At 34.3% G+C, this 11,073-nt stretch overlaps 1 long non-coding RNA gene across 2 annotated transcripts in view; it reads right to left on the bottom strand.

Annotated features, from left to right (window-relative positions):
- Positions 1-1,514: 1,514 nt before the first annotated feature.
- The window catches only part of LOC149079840 (uncharacterized), a 32,590-nt gene continuing 23,031 nt past the window's right edge, over positions 1,515-11,073 (bottom strand). For both annotated transcript variants that reach the window (XR_016193647.1, XR_016193648.1), the window contains exon 2: positions 1,515-1,905. This is a non-coding gene — a long non-coding RNA (uncharacterized LOC149079840). The remainder of the gene's footprint in view (positions 1,906-11,073) is intronic.

The raw sequence follows: 11,073 nt of genomic DNA, 5'->3' as shown, positions 1-11,073 counted from the left end.
CCAGACATGAACATTATTGAACATATCTGGGATGCCTTGCAACGTACTGTTCAGAAGAGATCTTCACCCCCTCTTACTCCTACGGATTTATGGACAGCCCTGCAGGATTCATGGTGTCAATTACCTCCAGCACTACTTCAGACATTAGTCGTGTCCATGCCACGTCGTGTTGCGGCACTTCTGCGTGCTCGCGGGGGCCCTACACGATATTAGGCAGGTGAATCAGTTTTTTTGGCTCTTCAGTGTACTTTCAACTACCAAAAAATTTTCAAATGACGCGCGTTTACTCAAATAATCTTAAATTTTCTAAGGGGTGGTGGGTTTGTAAGGGAAACTTTTTTACCTTGACGACATAACAGCCTCCCCTATCAGTTAGAAATGTCTCGGAATATGGACTGGGTCACTGTTTGGTTAGTGAGTAAGTATTATAGTCGTGGAATGTCTAAGGTCGCACGCAAACATTATGCGCATTTCTGAGATTATACGCACACCTTTAACGCGTTTTTGTATATATTACGCAAATCTTTCAAGTATCTAAAGATACGCACGCGCTCGAGCACACACCCACACACGCACACATACACACACACACCTTCAACGCATTTCTAGGATTACGCACACTCCATCACATTTCTAAGAATGCTCAAGCACCTTACACACACACATATTATACATATATATGTGTGTGTATGTAAGGTGCTTTATATATATATATATATATTTCCAGGATTATACGAATACATTCAACATATTTCAAAGGGTGCGCAAGCGTCCTACGCATTTCTAGGATTACGTACATCCTAACACATTTCTGAAAGTGCACACATCTCCAACGCATTTCTGGGATTAGCACACATTTTCAACTCATTTCTAGGATTACGCACATATTTTCAACTCATTTATACGATTACGCACACAGTTTCAGCGCATTTCTAGGATTACGTACACATTCAACGCATTTCAAAAAGTGCGCAAACGTCCTAAGCATGTCTAGGGTTATGTACACTCAACACATTTCTAAAGGTGGACTCACCTCTAACGTATTTCTAGGATTACGCATAACCTTTAAAGTATTTCGAAGCATACGCACGGACGTCTCCTGTGCATATTGCAAGTCTGTTGCGTATTTCCAATCATTTTACCAGGCCTCCTCTATGCATGAATAAGGGTTATTTGAAGCATGAAAAATTGGAAAACATCATTCTACACTATATAGAGCAGTTTTGCAGAACATTTTGACCGCTAGTATTACTGGTTTACTATATCGCGAAAGCCCTATATCGAGGTCTCACGAAGCTACAAGTTTTTCGCAAAGCCCAAGTTCAGAAAATCTAACCCTTCGATATGGCTCAAATTTCACTGGCTTCAAAATAACAGTTCAGCTAAAGGTGCATTTCTGTCGTTATTCACCTTCCAGGTTGCGCATCAATTTTTCGAACACCCTGTATATGACCACTGAAAATGTGCCTGGACAAGTTGTACCGCGTTGATTTCCAGAGATAATAACAGACCAATATTATTGAATGTATATTTTATTATGAATTTGATAAATTATTTTTAACTTTATGGTTTGATATGTAACTGATTTAGATACATGTTTTTTAATGATGATGGTGATGACCATGGTGGTCATGATGATGATGATCGTGGTGCTCGTGATGATCATGATGCTCATGATGATGATGATCATGATGATGGTGGTGATCGTGGTGCTCATGGTGGTGGTGATCGTGGTGGTGGTCGTGATGATGGTGATCATGATGGTCGTGGTGGTGATGGTCATCGTGATGGTGATGATGTTTCATGTCGTTCAAAACTCCTGCGTAGGTTCCTCCGAGGAGAGCGACGATGGATAGAACAGCGAAGAGAATAATGCTTGCTTTCATGTTGAAATTGGTGTAAATTCTATATATAAATGGTATAAAAAAACGCAATAAATTTTCTACATTTACTTAATGCTTAGTATGTGAATACGGTAGCATTATTTAGTAACAAGAAAATTAACAACAAGAAATAGAAAAAAATTGTCTGAAATCAGCAATTTTTGGCAAGGAAGAATCATTAATGATATTACGATGATCGAAAATTTTACTTGCAAGCGTCTTTCAATTTTACTCGACTTAGATTACAGAAACTTTCACGAATGTTAGAGATTACCAAGATTTACCAAGTTGAACGCAGACCTAAGGCGATAAACCAAGATAAAGACCAATATATTTTACCGAGCTAAAAACGAAGATAATTTATCTGGTTAGAGATTGAAGATAGTTAACAAATGATAAACCAGGTTTTACCAAGAAAATTACCAAAGATAGTTAACGAAAGATAAGCCAAGATTTATGGAGAAAAATGCAAAAAATAATTTAAAAAAAGGTAAACCAAGATTAAAAAGAATAATTATAATAATTATTTACAAAAGATAAACCAAGATCTACCCAAAAAAAAAGATTTTTTATAAAAGTTGATCAAAGATTTGCAATGAAAATACTGATGATAGTTTACGAAAGATAAACCAAGATTTACGAAAGAAAATGCAAAAAAAAAAGAAAAAAGTAAACCAGAATTTACTAAGAACAATTCTAAAGATGGTGTACAAAAGATAAACCAGGGTTTATATACACTCAGGTGTACCTGTTTTATCAGGTGAACCAGGGTTTATCAAGAGTAATTCTAAAGATGGTTTAAAAAGATAAACCAAGATTTACAACGAAAAGTATTAATAATGGTTTACAAAACGTCAGAGGCCACCAAAAACCAGATAAAAAAAAGATTTAACTGGTTACAGACTAATCATAATTTGCTACAGGTTAAAGACTCCAAAAATGCACCTAGTTGAAGACTAAAAGAAAAAATCTACATCAAAGTTTTGACTAACAATGTTTAATGTTGAGTTAATACTAAAGATAACTCAACAAAGGAGAAAGATAATCAAAATTTACCAAGTTAGAGACTAAAAATGACGTACAGAAAGTCAAAAACTCCAAAAATACGCTGAGTTAAAAATTAGAGAAGATTTAGTGAGAGAGAGAGAGAGAGAGAGAGAGAAGACTTCCAATACTTACCCATTTAAAAACTTCAAAGGATTTACTAAGTGGAAGACCAAAAAGAAATTACCAAGTTAAAGATCAAAGAGGATTTACTAGGTTAAAAAAATAAGATAATTCTACAAAGTAAACAGTCTGACGATAATAAAGACTGAAGTTAAGAAGGTAATTAAAAAAATATTAAAGATTAACAAAATCTCCTAAGTAAGAAAGTGGAAATGATTTACCAAAAGGGGAAAACACCACAAAAAATACACCAATTAAAGATTACAGCAGATAAAGAAACTAAAATGATGACCTAAGAAAAAAATGAAATGTTACCAATTCTTATCGAGTTAAATACAAAATTAAATTTAAGAAATATTTTTAAGTTAATATCAAGATTTACCATTTTAGAGACTAAAAATGATTCATCAAAGGCTGTGCAGACAAAAAAAGGCTTCTAAACTACCAAAAAAATTTAATTAATAAGCTCCACAACAGTTGCCAAGTTCAAAACCAAAGATGATACACCAAACAAGCCTACTTTGATTTAAAACGTTAAAAACCACACCTCGCAACAGAACAATAGATAACATTCTATTAAATTCAAATAAATTCAAGTTAAATACTAAAGAGAATTTACCAAAAGTTGCAATTCTATTTCAACCTTACGAACCTTTCAAGGTACCAAAATTGGTGATGTAAGAAAATCTGTTGTTCCTTGAGACGGGCCGGAAAGCCTTTTATAGTCGAAATACATTTTTCTCGTAAAATAAATTGCTCTAATTGATGCACGTTTTTTTGATATTAGAGAAATCGAAGCGTGAAGGTATAATTGAGGTTCGATATTTTTTTTTCAAATATTTAAGTTCAAGGCACGTTTTTTTTGGCACTTCATGACCAGCATTGAAATTGCTGGAAAGCATTTTTTGTTTGTTTCCGCATCATTTCTGCCACGCGCCGTCTAACCTTTTCAAAAAACGTTAAGATTATTCTATGCAAATAAAATAAAAAAAAACTATTGTAATAAAATATTTTTTATACATTTGGATTTTTTTTGATAGATTAAATAAATATAGTTAATTTAATTCCAATATTGAATCATTTTTTCTTTGAATAACTTTTTTTTTCGATTATCTCCTTTTTATATACGATATCAAAAGAAAAATTTAAGCAAAACATTTCTTTGGCTTTTAATTTTCATTTTTTTATCATTTATAAAGCAAATTCTTAGTATTATATTTTTCATTTATACAACGATAACGCGTAAGAAATATATTTTTTTGTAGTATATTTTTCGTCTATGATAATGGCGAACGGACATGTGAGATACATTTGCAAAATTAAATTTTGTTAAAATAAAAATGTTTCTTATAATATGGATTTTATTTATTTATTTATTTTTTCAAATTAGGAAATGCTAAAAAATCAGAAGTTTCAAATTTTTGAAGTTACTCAGTCGCAGGGCCGGTCCTGAATATTCGGCCGCCTTAGGTAAATAATATTTTGCTGCCCTTAAGATACGACTGTCTGAAGAGTTTTCTTTCTTCACCTCTATGTTACCTTGATACAGTGGTTCCCAAAGTGTTTGTCATGGCCCCTTGGGGGGAAGGGGGTAACGTTCATGATTTAAGATGTCGCGAGAGAATTAACAAAATAAATAAAAACCTAAATAAAAACTTCTTGATGGAGTACATATATATCAAATCAATATAAAATGATTCCTCTTTGAAGGGGTTGGAGGAGATGGTCCCATAGTAGTCGCACTTTTTTAAATTTTTTTGCTATGGGTTTAGGAAAAATGTCTGCACTACAAAGGCTTATTTGAGGCATACGCTGAGCTATTTAGCACATATATATCATATAACGCATTAAAATTCTACGTAAAATTTTTACTAAAAATAATTTGAAGAAACTTTTTCTTCAATCAAGTATCACAAATGTGTTTTTTGAGCATTTTTAACAGAAAACATGAAAATTAATAAATTAATATATTTATTCTGATTCCAAAGACAAAATGCATTTATTGAAATTCCAAGAAATGCTCTCCTCATTCCTTACTTTTTAAAATCGTGATTCTCCGCGTTATGTTGCTTACATGTTGTTAGGTTGCGTAGCATAAAAATTTTCCTACCTTTTTATTATACGTTGCAGCGAAATATTGCAGCATATAAGTAACAGCCCTGAGTTCATATGTTTGGGATCAGAGGAGAAAACATAGCAGGAGAGAACACAGGGGGCCCATGCCCAAGACGATTAAAAATATTTCCAAATATTTCAGTAAAAAATTAAAATATCGAAAGAAAATACCTTTATACCGTATGTTATCTTTATCAATTTCTGTAAATTGATTTGATTGTAAATTGATAAATGGGTTTAAGGAAGCTTTTTGCAGGTTAGTAGCTCAAAATTTGTCTGGGAGAGATTCCTTGAGCTCCCTGAACTAATGCCCCTCCTCTAAAAGTGGATCTTGCGTGCGCCAATGCTTGTGACCAGGGCGCAGGGTATTGTGATGTGGTAGGTCTTCTCATGGTGCAACCTGGTATTATACCGATTGATCCATTGTTTGGCGCAGCATAGCCTTGATGATACTTGCAGCTGTAAAAAAACAAACTCCAATCCAATCCGAAGGTGCATATGTAGGCTACCCTAGAATGAATGATAGCACGTATCGCAGCAAATGCGTCGGAAAGAATCAGCAAATCGTTCTCCATAAACACCCTCTACCGCCTTTGCTATTGTGATTGGACAGCGCATTCTATGATCAAAATTGCTTGTTTAGGTGTCTTATATCACCTCCCAATTTTGTCCCATGAATTTTGAATCGCAGAGAGCTACACTTTGCAAGTTTTACTAAACTTGTAAAGTGTAGTTCCGTAGGTTTTCTGTAATTAAAATAAAAAAAACAATATGAAAGCCAAGGACAGTTAGAATTTGCAAGTTTAATTAACAATGTTTTACCGCTGACGAAGAAAAGCTGTTATAATTTCGAAGCAAACTTGATAATTTAACTAAAATTATTACTTACAAAATATTACCTAATATCATGTCGTAATGTTTTTTTCACGCGATACATTAATCAAAATCCGGTTACCAATTTCAAACGAAGAATTGTAATAGTTTTGTTTGATAGTATAGTATAGTATAGAACCGAGCACGCCCAGGCTCTGTCGCTTTTGCGATATAAGCTCATTGATCGTGAGATCGTGGGCGTGCCGGAAAAAAAAACTCAAACCGGCAAGCCGGCCGGGAAAGCACACCCGGCAGTGACCAACATCCCACCAACCCCCAAGCAGCACAAACACACTCCCCACACATAAACCCCCAATCCCAGGGCACATCACCGCTCGACAAGCCAGGACAGCACCGCGGGCGCAATCCCCCCTCAGCCCCGCCGACGCGGCTCACAACGCCCCAACACGCCCCCCCCCCACCCGAGGAGCCACATGCGGGCGCGACAGTCAAAGCCGCAGTTTGCCAAAAGACATGTGCCACATCATCAAAAAAAAAAAAAAAAAAGATTTGTTTGATAGGTGGCGGATGGGGTTCTAGTTCATTGATACGTTTCTCAGCTGTAAAAAAATAATGTGTAACTCACATGTAAATATAATCCTGTACTGTGTAATTATTTTCAATATTTACTGGAAGCCCTATTTTTGCTGATGGAATTTAATTTTTACCCAATTATTGGCTATGGAAAAAAGTGCCTAAGAAAGGCGCCATTCTCTCATGGTGAATAAGTTTACAAAATATGGTCCTTTAGTGTCTGAAAATGCTTCCATGTGCTCAGAGTAATTTTTGGCTGCGCATTGTATAAGACAGCATGTTATTTTACCATTTCGAACAGATATCGAAATTCTATGAGCAAAGAAACAGGTCTGTGCAGGTTTAATAAAAGGCAATGTGTGTCCCCTATCTGGAAAAAAAAAAATTTAAAGGGAACGTTTCATGTAATAACATTTTTCTTTTTTTATTGCGAGCATCTCGGTACCCATCATTCCCCCTACCATCATCCTGGAGCTGAGCGTCCCCCCCCCCTTCCGAAGACTGAAATCTGTATAGTGAATTTATAGTGTACAAAAATAGAAAGCGCCTGTGATTTTTTTCACAAACCAGCTTCTCTAGTGACACTTTTTGGAAGTGCAAGAAAGGAGGTGTGTTGACATGAATTAAGCATTGAATAGCAAAGGGTTGAATAGAGCATTTAAATACTGAAAAGTATTATATTTACCTGCGCTTATTTATCCACTCGCGCTTTCCCTTCAAAATTATTTCGATGTGTAAACATCTCTGAGAGTGAAAACATCGTCATAATAAATCTTTCATAGAGAATGCCGCCCCTGTAATCATGCCGCCTCGTCCCCTCATGCCTGGCGCCGGCTTTGTACTCAGTAATGAACTTCAGGCACACGGTAATAAAATTGTATATCGCATAATATTTCATCAGCTGAGATTGTAACTGCCTGGTTGTGCCCAAAATGTTAAAAAAACGACATAATTGAAATATTTGCCACACCTTTTTCACACTAAATCTTCGATTTCCAGTCAATTTTCATAATTTTTTTTAAAGATTATTTTCTGTTATGACTGCAAATAATATGAATCTGAAAGATAATATCGAGATAAGTATATCATTTGTGCAATGTACAATGAATTTTTACGATATCAGAGCGTGTTTTCCCATAGTGTCAAAGCAAATTACAATGTCATTTTGCGTTCATTGAAATGTTCTCTTTTTGCGTTCGTATATAATGTTAAGATTAAACTATTTTAGATTAAGGTAAGACCAGTTGGGTTAAAACCAGGTAAGACATAGAACACTTTATCGATCAAGTTCATGTTCAAATGCATGAAAATATTCACGTGTAATATTTTTTTGAAGGAGATAAAGTATTTTAAATTTTTTGTGAGACATTCAACCAACTTCAGAACTTTCTAGCACCGATTTATTCAAAAAGAACCTCTTATAGAACAGTGGTTCTCAACCTTTTTATCCCATGGTCCCCTTTCAACCATTTCTCATTTCTATGACCCCCTTGCGACCATGATTAATTTCCTACTCCGACCCCCCCCCCCCCCCGTTTTCCCGTTAAAAGACAATTATTCAAATATTGTTTAAAGCATATAGTTTTTAAAGTATTAAAGTATGGGTTTGAATTTAATTAATTTTTAATTTATGAAAATAACGGAAAAGCAAAAATAAACATATAATACAACACAGTAATGAAAAATACCTAATAAATTGTTTTCAATCAATGTAAACTTTGTGCTTGAAGACGGCATAATGTCATCAGGTTACTGTACAAGATGAAGTTTGATTTATTCACAAATTAGTTTTTCTTTGGTAAATTTGAATTTGGGTAAATCGGAATTTCGAACTAGTCAGAAATGATAACTAATCATATTTCGAGTAAGAAAATTATTGGTTTATTGATTATAATTTCGATACGGTGAGATTTACATTCATCCTGAAAATCTGATGTCTCGTTGGATGACAAGCTATCTCCAAGTGGCTTTTTGGTTCATAATGTGGCCTCCACCTCGCTGGCGAACTAAGCAACGTGTGAGTTTTGGCGTACACAATATTTCACATAACACACTACTACATGTAATGTACAGGGTGCATAGGTAACAAGACGTATGGTATTTTACTGGCAAACCGCGTTCACCCTACAGGAATATCTTCCTTTAAACGTATATAGGAAACGTTTTATAGGAAGAAACGTAGTTGCTATAGTTCGTTTCAGGTTAACTTTGCAGTGAAAGGGAAGCTACGAGGGAACCGCATCACACGTTGCTATGACAACGAAAGCCTTTCAACCAATGTATCGATGCGCAGTCGCAGTAAGGTATAGCTGATTCTCGCCAATCTCACTGAGAAAAATCTTTCCTTTATGCATAATGGTGATCATTTTTTTTTCTATTTTAAAATTCTTAAACGAATAAAGATCGATTCAGAACACTATTTTTTCAGTATTCATTTTCAATCATTCAAAAAATTGAAATATTCTGCATAAATTATCATCGTAAGCCTCCGATATATGGGAACTATATTTTGCGGCGAAGGAATACACTCTCTACCTTTCTCTGCACTGCAAAGTTAACCTGAAACGGACTATAGTAACTTATTAGCAACGATGTTTCATCTTTAGGTCATAAAAATCAGAGCCCTACTTATGAGAGATTGGATGAACACAAACCCAAAAAAAAGTCATTTTGCTTGTTTTCGTGAAACTCTTAAAATTTTTGATACTTCAAGTGCTAAATTTCATCTTTCAACTACTCAGATCCATATGCTCGGTGTTGAAATACCCTGCTGATCAATCAAAAATCAATCAAATCTTTATATTAATGTTACTTAAATAGGGGAAAAATGGTGAAAAAAATATTCTATGCATTTTGCTTGAAATTAAATTTTTTTGGTCACTCTTTTAATAAATTTCTTCATGGCGTGCTTATTAACAGCCGTGGCTCCCCTTTTGCGTTTTTTTCCTCCATCGCCCCCTGGAATATCCTTGGGCCCCCGGTTGTGAACCACTGTTATAGAGGATCTCAATGGAAATTTCAGTTACTATATGCATTTCGCAATCTGCGCATAAGTATAAAATCCAGATGCCGTCGCACGTCCGTAAGTGGGTATTAAGTAAGAGTATAAATCGGTCAAAAATATAGATAATTTTGTTTTGGTCCCGCGCCTATTACCATTAATGTAAGGAAATTCAGATAAGTTGATAGCTCTTCGTGGCAATGGCTGAAATTGCCAATGAAGCCTGTTCCTTGTTCGGTTTGAAAGGATAAGTTGATACCGTTACAGTGGTTAAAACAGCTTAAATGAATTCTCTGTTTTTTTAGTTCCCTTTTATCACATAAAAAACTTTTATGTTTGCACAGAACTTGAAAAAAGGCGTTTTCGAAAGAATGTAAAAGAACAAAAAACAACTGTTTGCGTAATTTTTGTTGCAGATGGTTTAGAAACAAATTTAATGATTTGTTTTTTACAGTGTGTTTTACATGACTGGATCAGTGAAAATCGTATCTTTGGTCCGAAAGGTATCCATTCAGAGAAAGCCGAAATTTAAATTCGATAAAAAATAAATACATGAGTATCTTCATCGGAACCAGTTATAATAATGGTGTATCGAATCACCTGAAATAGGTCTATACTTTGGAAAAAGTTATAAAAATTCCAGAAGGTTAGGGAAAAATGATAATAATTCTAGAAAGTTGAGAAAAAATTTAAAAGATTCTGATAATTAGGAAAAAGAATGTGACAAAAATTCTGAAGAGTCAAGAAAAAGTTATAAAAATTTCAGAAAAATGAGGGAAGAATTATAAAAATTCCGGAAAAAAGGTTTATCATCAAAAAATTCTAGAAAGTTAAGAAATAAATTATAAAAAAAATTCCAGAATATTAGAAAAAAAATATTTTTTTCAGAAAATTAAGGAAACATGTTACAATAACATGAGATGCATAAAACAAAATAGCATTATAAAAAATTCAAAAAAATTTAAGAAAAATATAAAAAAATTCAGGAAAATTGGGAAATAAGTATGTGGGGGGGGGGGGGGGGGAATGCCGAAAAATTAGGGAAAAACAACAAATTTTCAAATAATCAATTTCTTTTCGAAAACTGAAAAAAATTAGGAAAAAAAAATTACTTATCAGAAATTTAGGAAAATAAGATTATTTTCCACTTGAGCTGCGTAACGAGTGACCATAACAAGTAAAAAAAAAAACACCCAATACTGAATAAGTTCGAACTGGATTACGTGAACACTCATACGTAACCATTATCCAACTACAATTGTATATACGTATAGTATCCATTTTTTACAATTGTTATGTATGTAATATTCATTTCTTCCTCTTTCTTAAATAAACGAGCTGTCTAAAAATGTTTGCTTTTGTAAGAAGATCGGAGAGTAGTAACTGTAGGCCTATATAATCTCCAAAAAAGAAAAATTGTGAAGGATATCTTCGGGTAAGTAGCTCACGGCACTCACACATAGACGTGACTCTAAACCTTTGTGTGTGTGTGTTTTTCCT

Source organism: Pholcus phalangioides, unplaced genomic scaffold (assembly GCF_987345545.1).
Source record: "Pholcus phalangioides strain wild (caught in Gottingen) unplaced genomic scaffold, Ppha-v1.0 ptg000012l_1, whole genome shotgun sequence".
NCBI classification, from domain to species: Eukaryota; Metazoa; Arthropoda; class Arachnida; order Araneae; family Pholcidae; genus Pholcus; species Pholcus phalangioides.
This window is presented reverse-complemented; position numbering and strand designations above follow the sequence as displayed.